General features: G+C 45.6%; 1 pseudogene; it reads left to right on the plus strand.

Annotated features, from left to right (window-relative positions):
- The window catches only part of LOC135552409 (ubiquitin carboxyl-terminal hydrolase 8-like), a 41,728-nt pseudogene extending 37,471 nt beyond the window's left edge, over positions 1-4,257 (plus strand).
- The last annotated feature ends 5,898 nt before the right edge of the window (positions 4,258-10,155 follow it).

The following is a 10,155-nucleotide window of genomic DNA, read 5'->3' on the forward strand; positions in this document are numbered from 1 at the left end:
TTGGTCTTTTACCAATTAGAGCTACCTTCTGTATACCACCCCTAACTTGTCACAACACAACTGATTGGCTCAAACGCATTAAGGAAAGAAATTCCACAAATTAACTTTTAACAAGGCACACCTGTTAATTGAAATGCATTCCAGGTGACTACCTCATGAAGCTGGTTGAGAGAATGCTAAGACTGTGCAAAGCTGTTATCAAGGCAAAGGGTGGCTACTTTGAAGAATATCAAATATAAAATATATTGTGGTTTGTTTAACACTTTTTTGGGTTACTACATGATTCCATATGTGTTATTTCATAGTTTTGATGTCGTCACTATTATTCTACAATGTAGCACATAGTAAACATAAATAAAAACCCTCGACTCAGGAGATGTGTCCAAACGTGTGTGTGTGCGCGCGCGTGTGTGTGTGTGCGTGTGTGTGTGCGTGTGTGTGCGTGTGCGTGTGTGTGTGTGTGTGTGTGTGTGTGCGCGTGTGTGTGTGTGCGCGCGTGTGTGTGTGTATAAACAGGCCGTTAACCCTGTGTCCTTCCCTTCTGTAACAGAACCATTATGGCGGTCTGGATGGGGGTCACTACACAGCCTACTGTAAAAACGCCATGAAACAGCGCTGGTACAAGTTTGACGACCACGAGGTATCCGAAATCTCCACCTCCACCGTCAAGTCCTCCGCAGCGTACATCTTCTTCTTCTCCTCCCTATGAGGGCAGAGCTGCAACACTGCCAGGAGCTATGAGGCTACATAAAGGCTACGTAAAGGCTACATAAAGGCTAGCTAACATGCAAGCTGCTTTGACTCAGCTTCCTCTGCTGGTGGGAGAAAGGAACTGAACTGGCGATGTTTTTGTTAACTGAACTGAACTGCCAGGGGCCATACTTGTGAACTTTTGCTTAGAGCATGGTTTAAACCATTAGTCTAAAATGGCTGCTAGCTGTTTCTCTCAGGCCAACCTGGTCAAATTAGCCACAACGCTAATTAGCCACAACGCTAATTAGCCACCACGCTGAGGAAGGCCATTGAAGTAGATGATTATATCCGAATAAACAAATCAACCTATCAGATAACTTAGAGCCACCATCCAATCACATTTGTTCGTTAGGTAAATTTGCTTCCAACTGATTGGTTTAATTTGTTATCCATGGTCTTAAGTGGAGTTTCTCCAATATATTTTTGCATGATGCTTCCTTGACTAGGCAAGTAGCATCATTAAAAAAAAATGTTTTTTCGCATATATGATGAAGTTCCGTGTTTTTTTCTTATCCATTTAACACACATCCATGTACTTTTCAATTACAAACGTAGGAGGATTATATTGTAACATGTTTGTTATTCATACATTGTCAAAGTGATTTATTTTTAAGGAGGAAAATCATGGTCTAAGCAGAAGTTCACAAGTATGGCCATGAAAGGTTTGTAGTTTTTGGATAACTGAACTGGCTAGGTTTGGTGGTTTTGGTAGACTGAACTGACAGGTTGAAATGTGGATGTGTGGAAAGACAAGGACACACTGTAGCGTGTGGTGGAAGGGTGGGTTAGTGACTGGGTGTGTGCAGGGAAGGGGGAGAAGCAGGCACTCCGATGCTTCAACTCATAGAGGACTCAACAGCTGTTAAAACACAACATCTAGTCATACTAAACCAGAGAGCAGGGAGAGGGTTCCCTGTTCTAATCACCTCAGCTTAAACCCCTGTTTTTAACACGGCAACGTTGTCATTCTGATAGTTCTGGGTTTCAGTTGAGTCTGTGTGGAGTGGACGGACTTTTTTTAGTATACACAGACCCGATACGCAGACCCGATACGCAGACCCGATACGCAGACCTGATTTAAGCTCCCATGTACTGTGAATCTTCTAGTGAAGAGTATAGGGACGTTTAGTTAGGAAGACGGACGTTTAGTTAGGAAGACGGACGTTTAGTGTGACGTACAGGGACGTTTAGTGTGACGTACAGGGACGTTTAGTGTGACGTACAGGGACGTTTAGTGTGACGTACAGGGACGTTTAGTGTGACGTACAGGGACGTTTAGTGTGACGTACACGGCCTTCGGAAAGTTTTCAGACCCCGTGAGTTTTTCCACATTTTATTACGTTAAGGCAAATGTATTCAATTGTTTTTTCTCCTCATTAATCTACACACAATACCCCATAATGACAAAGCAAAAAACAGGTTTTTATAAATGTTTGCTAATTTATTAAAAATAAATAAGTATTTACATAAGTATTCAGACCCTTTACTCGGTAATTAGTTGAAGCACCTTTGGCAGCGATTACAGCCTCGAGTCTTCTTGGGTATAACGCTACAAGCTTGGCACACCTGTATTTGGGGAGTTTCTCCCATTCTTGTCCTCTCAGATTCTGTCAGGTTGGGTGGGGAGCGTTGCTGCACAGCTATTTTCAGGTCTCTCCAGAGATGTTCAATCAGATTCAAGTCCAGGCTCTGGCTTGGCCACTCGAGGACATTTAGAGACTTGTCCGAATGCAACTACTGCGTTGTCTTCGCTGTGTACTTAGGGTCGTTGTCCTGTTGGAAGGTGAACCTTCGCCCCCCAGTCTGAGGTCCTGAGTGCTCTGGAGCAGGTTTTCATTAAGGATCTCTCTGTACTTTGCCACGTTCATGTTTTCATTGATCCTGACTAGTCTCCCAGTCCCTGCCGCTGAAAAACATCCCCACAGCATGATGCTGCCACCACCATGCTTCACCGTAGGGATTGTGCCAGGTTTCGTCCAGACGTGACGCTTGGCATTCAGGCCAAAGACTTCAATCGTGGTTTCATCAAACCAGATAATCTTGTTTCTCATGGTCTGAGAGTCTTTAGGTGTCTGTTGGCAAACTCCAAGAGGACTGTCGTGTCTTTTACTGAGGAGTGGCTTCCGTCTGGCCACCCTACCATAAAGGCCTGATTGGTGGTGTGCTACAAAGATGGTTGTCCTTCTGGAAGGTTCTCCCATCTCCACAGAGGAACTCCAGAGCTCAGAGTGACCATCGCGTTCTTGGTCACCTAAATAAAGTAGTTCTGTTTTTTGTTTTTGTTTTTTTTCGTAATAAATTTGCCAAAATTTCTAAAAACCTGTTTTTTGCTTTGTTCTAATAGCGTAGTGTGTGTAGATTGCTGTTTTAATTGCAATACATTTTAGAATAGGGCTGTACTGTGACAGTGTGGAATGAGGAAAGGGGTCTGAGAACTTTCCGAATGAACTGTACATGGACGTTTAGTTAGGTAGAGTGACTTATCTGTACATACAGTAATATTAACAGCTTCCTACTGATGTTACACATGAAACACTAAACACATTGTACATGAACGCGGTGCCGAGGGGGATTCTCCTCCTCTATTTAAACTCACCAATGATCATTTCATTTTCTCCTTTTTGAGAGAAGCAACTGGCATGATTGATGACTAACTATTTGATAAAGGAGCATTCTAAACTACATAGTGTGTATCCCAAAATAGCACCCTATCCCCTATAAAGAGCACACCTTTTGACAGGGCCCTGGGTAAAAAAAAAATAAAAGAAGTGCGCTTTTCTAGGGAATAGGGAATCATTTGAGACTCGGGCCTTCTCCTGGTGAGGTGTTGATGTTTTTGGTGTGCCCTAAGAGGAGAGGTTTCGTTAAAAACACTTCCCTTCACAGTGTACTGCTTTTTGGCCCCCGGTCTTCAGATGTACTCTTTGCGTTGTTTAGGGAGTTCTTGCTTGTTTTATGCTGGACGCATTCTATGAAAACCAACAGCACAATGCACTTGCGGTGTTTGTATAAAACACATTCATTTATTCAAATCGACCAACTTGACTTTCTGATTTGTAGCAAATGGCACCCTATTCCCTATATAGTGCCCTACTTTTGACCAGGACCCATAGGGTAGTGCACTATTAAGGGAATGGGGAGCACACGTAGCCTTTTGGGACCGATTGAAAACGGTTGAGCCTGATACAGAGACATAAATCATTAGGCCTAATCAATCATGTCATCTATCAGTGTAATTCTACTAACCTCTTCAGTGTACACTCGTCTACTGCACTCCCTTGCTATTAAAACACGTGTTTTCATCTAAAATACATGACTTTACCTTCAATACCAATGTTAAGGAGATCTATACATGACTTTACCTTCAATACCAATGTTAAGGAGATATCTATAATCAATACATGACTTTACATTCAATACCAATGTTAAGGAGATCTATAATCAATACATGACTTTACCTTCAATACCAATGTTAAGGAGATCTATAATCAATACATGACTTTACCTTCAATACCAATGTTAAGGAGATCTATAACATCACTTTACATTCAATACCAATGTTAAGGAGATCTATAATCAATACATGACTTTACCTTCAATACCAATGTTAAGGAGATCTATAATCAATAATGACTTTACCTTCAATACCAATGTTAAGTGAGATCTATAATCAATACATGACTTTTCCTTCAATACCAATGTTAAGGAGATCTATAATCAATACATGTATAGGTTAAGCCGTATCAGTTAAATAAAGGTTGAAAAAGATACATAATCTGGTTGTCTTGACAACGGCCGCTGATTATTTGTGATATGTTGATCTTCTGTTGTCCTTTTTCTGACTTTGTCCTGGAATAACCACTTATTAACAAGTGGGGACGTATGAAGGGGGCTGGATGATTCTGACATTTTAAAAACATGTCTCGAGCTGAGTTAGACTGTTTTCCTCAATGTGTTGGGCTGGCTGGGGGTCTAGGTTCAAGCACAACATTCAGTATGTGGGAAGGGGGCTGGCTGAGGGTCTAGGTTCAAGCACAACATTCAGTATGTGGGAAGGGGGCTGGCTGAGGGTCTAGGTTCAAGCACAACATTCAGTATGTGGGAAGGGGGCTGGCTGGGGGTCTAGGTTTAAGCACAACATTCAGTATGTGGGGAGGGGCTGGCTGGGGGTCTAGGTTCAAGCACAACATTCAGTATGTGGGAGGGGCTGGCTGGGGGTCTAGGTTTAAGCACAACATTCAGTATGTGGGAGGGGCTGGCTGGGGGTCTAGGTTCAAGCACAACATTCAGTATGTGGGAGGGGGGCTGGCTGGGGGTCTAGGTTTAAGCACAACATTCAGTATGTGGAGGGAGGGAAGGAGGCTGGCTGGGGGAGGTAGAGAAGGGGGGGGTGACAACAGTCCCAAGATTATTTTGCTACATCATAACGTGGTGGCAGGGTAGCCTAGTGGTTAGAGTGTAGGGGCGGCAGGGTAGCCTAGTGGTTAGAGTGTAGAGGCGGCAGGGTAGCCTAGTGGTTAGGGTGGAGGGGCAGCAGGGTAGCCTAGTGGTTAGAGTGTAGGGGCGGCAGGGTAGCCTAGTGGTTAGAGTGTAGGGCGGCAGGGTAGCCTAGTGGTTAGAGTGTAGGGGGGGCCGGGGAGCCTAGTGGTTAGAGTGTAGGGGCGGCAAGGTAGCCTAGTGGTTAGAGTGTAGGGGCGGCAGGGTAGCCTAGTGGTTAGAGTGTTGGACTAGTAACCAGCAGGTAGCCTAGTGGTTAGAGTGTTGGACTAGTAACCAGCAGGTAGCCTAGTGGTTAGAGTGTTGGACTAGTAACCAGCAGGTAGCCTAGTGGTTAGAGTGTTGGACTAGTAACCAGCAGGTAGTCTAGTGGTTAGTGTTGGACTAGTAACCAGCAGGTAGCCTAGTGGTTAGAACGTTGGACTAGTAACCAGCAGGTAGCCTAGTGGTTAGAGTGTTGGACTAGTAACCAGCAGGTAGCCTAGTGGTTAGAGTGTTGGACTAGTAACCAGCAGGTAGCCTAGTGGTTAGTGTTGGACTAGTAACCAGCAGGTAGTCTCGTGGTTAGAGTGTTGGACTAGTAACCAGCAGGTAGCCTAGTGGTTAGAGTGTTGGACTAGTAACCAGCAGGTAGCCTAGTGGTTAGAGTGTTGGACTAGTAACCAGCAGGTAGTCTAGTGGTTAGAGTGTTGGACTTGTAACCAGCAGGTAGCCTAGTGGTTAGTGTGTTGGACTAGTAACCAGCAGGTAGCCTAGTGGTTAGAGTGTTGGGCTAGTAACCAGCAGGTAGCCTAGTGGTTAGTGTGTTGGACTAGTAACCAGCAGGTAGCCTAGTGGTTAGAGTGTTGGGCTAGTAACCAGCAGGTAGCCTAGTGGTTAGAGTGTAGGGCTGCAGGGTAGCCTAGTGGTTAGAGTGTTGGACTAGTAACCAGCAGGTAGCTTAGTGGTTAGAGTGTTGGACTAGTAACCAGCAGGTAGCCTAGTGGTTAGAGTGTTGGACTAGTAACCAGCAGGTAGCCTAGTGGTTAGAGTGTTGGACTAGTAACCAGCAGGTAGCCTAGTGGTTAGAGTGTTGGACTAGTAACCAGCAGGTAGCCTAGTGGTTAGAGTGTTGGACTAGTAACCAGCAGGTAGCCTAGTGGTTAGAGTGTAGTAACCGGCAGGGTAGCCTAGTGGTTAGAGTGTTGGACTAGTAACCAGCAGGTAGCTTAGTGGTTAGAGTGTTGGACTAGTAACCAGCAGGGTAGCCTAGTGGTTAGAGTGTTGGACTAGTAACCAGCAGGTAGCCTAGTGGTTAGAGTGTAGAGGCGGCAGGGTAGCCTAGTGGTTAGAGTGTTGGACTAGTAACCAAAAGGTTGCAAGATCAAATCTGTTGTTCTGCCCCTGAACAGGCAGTTAACCCACTGTTCCCCTGTAGGGCGTCATTGAAAATAAGAATTTGTTCTTGACTGACTTGCCTAGTTAAATAAAGGTAAAATAAATAACAGTCCCATGATTGTGTTACAACATCACAACAGTCCCAAGATTATGTTACAACATCACAACAGTCCCATGATTGTGTTACAACATAACCACAGTCCCAAGATTTTGTTACAAATCACAACAGTCCCATGATTGTGTTACAACATCACAACAATCCCAAGATTGTGTTACAACGTCACAACATCCCATGATTATTAGACCAAATCAAGGTTAAAACCCAAATGGCACCCTATTCCCGAACATAGTGCAAATACTTTTGACCAGGACCTTGGCACCCTATTCCTGACATAGTGCACTACTTTTGACCAGGACCTTGGCACCCTATTCCCTACATAGTGCAAAACTTTTGACCAGGGCCTTGGCACCCTATTCCCTACATAGTGCACTACTTTTGACCAGGGCCTTGGCACCCTATTCCCTACATAGTGCACTACTTTTGGCCAGGACCTTGGCACCCTATTCCCTACATAGTGCACTACTTTTGACCAGGCCCTTGGCACCCTATTCCCTACATAGTGCAATACTTTTGACCAGAGCCCTATGGCCTTGCACTACTTTTGACCAGAGTCCTATGGCACCCTATTCCCTACATAGTGCAATACTTTTGACCAGGACCTTGGCACCCTATTCTACATAGTGCAATTCTTTTGACCAGGGCCTTGGCACCTATTCCCTACATAGTGCACTACTTTTGAACGGAACCCTTTGGGTGTCTATTGAAACCCTAGGGTGCCATTTGGGATGCATTCTGAAGATAGATCACTCAAGGTAGGTTTCTTCTTACCACAGATCTAGGATCAGGTAACTTTATCCCAAATCCTAACTGTTTCCATAAAGGAAACGTAGATAGATCTGAACCTAGCGCAGCGGTTAGAACAACATCAAAGTCCTCACAGATTGTCTGGAGGAAGCACAAATCACACTTCAGGGCCTGTCTTGTAGCAGGAGTACTGATCCTGGATCAGGTCACCCCTCTCCATATAATCGTATTCATTATTATCCAAAAGGCAAAACTGATCTTAGATCAGCCCTCTGAGACAGTTAATGAATACTGGCCCAGTAGCCCTCTAGGGGAGATTAATAGACATCTTAAAAATTACAAAAATAGAAATCACTTAAGATGTCTCTCTGAAAAGCATTTTCTGCCATGAAATCATTCTAATGTATTTCTTATTTTCTTGTGTTGTATGTTGATTGATTTTCTAACATTTTCAAACATAGAAAAATGTAGCTTCATTGCTAGTGAAGTTTCTAAGTTAACACTTGTATTAACCTCAAAGGCTGTCATAAAAAAAATTTGTTCTTAACTGACTTGCCTAGTTTCAAATTAAAATCTTCCAAATAAAGCAGACAACCTGGTGCTGCATGTCATTATACCTCTCTGCCACTAGATGGCACTAGATCTATTATATTGGTGCCGTCTGGATCCCAGTAATATACGTTTTCCATTAAGCAGACACTTTTATCCTAAGTGACTAACAGTCATGCGTGCATACACATTTTTAAGTATGGGTCATCCAGGATTTGAACCCACTGTCCTGGCCGTTGCAAGCATCATGCTCTTATCAACTGAACTACAGAGGATCACGGTACTATCTTCCTAGTAGTAGTTTACCTGGGGTGGATTCAGGGATGGGAAACGCTCTGTGACAGTTGCATGTAGAAATAGAATGAATAGATCTGGCACGATTCCCTATCCTGTCTGAAAGACGATCACCTCTGTTCTACGTGATACATTTCTATCAGGACGTTCTGTGAACGTTACATCGTCTGAACAGTTCCATTTGGTGTCTCTGGGTATCCATGGTAACCTGCTTTCATTCACATTTCATTCATGTTGCCTTGAGTTCATTCATGTTTTATTGAAGAATTACAAAAAAAAACACCCAGAACCCAATTTGTCTCTGTGTCCAGTACACTCCAGAAGGATTTTCTGATAGTTCACCCAGCTCCTTCTGCAGGTTGGTCTGTCGTCAAGTTCTGGACCCACCCCCAAGCCCTTCAACCCAAGCCCACCTAATTGGGTGGGAGGAAGCTTCACTAAGCTCGTTGGACAGTAAAATGGAGCCATCACCTATCCAATTCCCTCAGATCTGCAAACATGAACAGGGTATGGGGCTAGACGAGAGGCTGGTTGGCATTTTGGGGTTTAGCTGTGGGCTCTACCAGTCTGGGTCTTGATCAGAGCCACGGTATGTTTTTGGCCGTGTGATGTGTCAGATGTAGGGCATGATGGGTAAGTTGGGCCTGTGGTGGGTCCCAGTTAGTGGATATGCTGGGCCTAGAGCCATGGTAAATTGGGTCTGTGGTGGGTCCAGTTAGAGGATATGCTGGGCCTAGAGCCGTGGTAAGTTGGGCTGCGGTGGGTCCCAGTTAGAGGATATGCTGGGCCTAGAGCCGTGGTAAGTTGGGCCTGTGGTGGGTCAGATCTGGGGTATGTTGGGTAGAGGATCTGGGGTATGTTGGGTCAGATCTGGGGTATGTTGGGTCAGATCTGGGGTATGTTGGGCCTGTGGTGGGTCCTATGTTGGGTCAGATCTGGGGTATGTTGGGCCTGTGGTGGGTCAGATCTGGGGTATGTTGGGCCTGTGGTGGGTCAGATCCCAGATCTGGGGTATGTTGGGTCAGATCTGGGGTATGTTGGGTCAGATCTGGGGTATGTTGTGCTGGGTCAGATCTGGGGTATGTTGGGTCTGTGGTGGGTCAGATCCGGGGTATGTTGGGTCGTGGGTCTGATCCAGGGTATGTTGGGCCTGCGGTGGGTCCCAGTTAGAGGATATGCTGGGCCTAGAGCCGTGGTAAGTTGGGCCTGTCTGTGGTGGGTCCCAGTTAGAGGATATGCTGGGCCTAGAGCCGTGGTAAGTTGGGCCTGTGGTGGGTCCCAGTTAGAGGATATGCTGGGCCTAGAGCCGTGGTATGTTGGGCCTGTGGTGGGTCAGATCTGGGGTATGTTGGGTCAGATCTGGGGTATGTTGGGTCAAATCTGGGGTATGTTGGGTCAGATCTGGGGTATGTTGGGTCAGATCTGGGGTATGTTGGGCCTGTGGTGGGTCAGATCCGGGGTATGTTGGGTCAGATCTGGGGTATGTTGGGCCTGTGGTGGGTCAGATCTGGGGTATGTTGGGCCTGTGGTGGGTCAGATCCGTGGTATGTTGGGTCAGATCTGGGGTATGTTGGGTCAGATCTGGGGTATGTTGGGTGTTGGGGTATGTTGGGCCTGTGGTGGGTCATCTGGGGTATGTTGGGCCTGTGGTGGGTCCGGGTATGTTGGGTCTGTGGTGGGTCTGATCCAGGGTATGTTGGGCCTGTGGTGGGTCCCAGTTAGAGGATATGCTGGGCCTAGAGCTGTGGTTAGTTGTGGAATGAGTAGTGGCTAGGAGAGCACGGGTCCTAGGTGGATCCTGGGGACTGATCCTATGTTTT

The sequence above is a fragment of the Oncorhynchus masou genome, chromosome 2 (genome assembly GCF_036934945.1).
Source record: "Oncorhynchus masou masou isolate Uvic2021 chromosome 2, UVic_Omas_1.1, whole genome shotgun sequence".
NCBI lineage: Eukaryota > Metazoa > Chordata > Actinopteri > Salmoniformes > Salmonidae > Oncorhynchus > Oncorhynchus masou.